Source organism: Orycteropus afer, unplaced genomic scaffold, assembly GCF_000298275.1.
Source record: "Orycteropus afer afer isolate SDZICR_OR568_19922 unplaced genomic scaffold, OryAfe1.0 scaffold00278, whole genome shotgun sequence".
NCBI lineage: Eukaryota > Metazoa > Chordata > Mammalia > Tubulidentata > Orycteropodidae > Orycteropus > Orycteropus afer.
Window position 1 is genome coordinate 520613 of NW_006921865.1, and position 1106 is coordinate 521718.

Genomic DNA, 1106 nt, shown 5'->3' on the forward strand with positions numbered 1-1106 from the left:
AAAAAAAAAAAAAAACTCCTTTCTGACATGAGGTCTTTTTATACACTGCCTCAATATCTGGAATGTATCTCCCTACACACACAAAATAAATAAATAATAATAATAATCACAAACTAAATAAATAATAATAATTTAAAAACAAACTCATTTTCACCTACTTAAATTCTTTTAATCACTCAACTTAATAATTAGTGCATGTGGTAACTTCTTCTGATTTCACTGTAGAATATGGTCTCAAGCATAAGTTTGATTCTTTAAGTAATGTCTCTACTTTATTGGACAAGAGCGAATAGCTTTTTGCTACATGCTTCATTCATTGTGCCAAGCATAAGGCCTAGCATTCAGATTCTCAATAAATAATCTGTTGAATGAATGACTGTAGAATCTGAAAAGCACTCTGTAGAGGGTCAATGTTAGTTACTTCAATTTCTTTCTATTCTCAATAGAACAGCCTGAATGATTCTTTCAAAAAGTTAGATCACATTATTAAAACCACTTTTCAAAACCTCTCAAAGGTTCCCAAGTGTACTCGGAGTAAAAACCCAAGTCCTTAAAAAGTAGCCCTAAAAGGCTCAGCGATTTCAGCACTTGCTACCTCTCTGACCTTGTTTTTTTACCGAGGTCCTGCTCACTCACTCAGCTCCAGCTCCACTGGCCTTGCTGCTTCTAGAACACACTGGGCCAGGCACATTCTTCTCTTAAGAGTTTCGCTCCAACTCGTACCCCTGTCCATAAGGTTCTTCCATCAGATGCCTACGTGGCTTTTTCCTTCATCTCATTTAAGTCTTTGCTCGAGTGTTATTTTTTCAGTGGGACCCATCCTTTTCCCCTTATTTAAAATGGCAACCTCTCTGACATTTCCCCTCTATCACCAATTTTCTGTTCTTATTTTTCTCTCCTGCAGTACTTATTGCCTTCTACTACAGTATATATAGTATTTAGGTCCCATATGTTATGCTTATTACCTTGATTTTGCAGTATTTAAGAAATTTGGACATGCGTATGTCACTTTTGTATAACTAACTCAAATATTTAATGCTACAACTTGAAGTTGGCAGTAGGAGACACCAGGAAAAGATTGTGGCAGTCTCTGTATAAAATCCCAT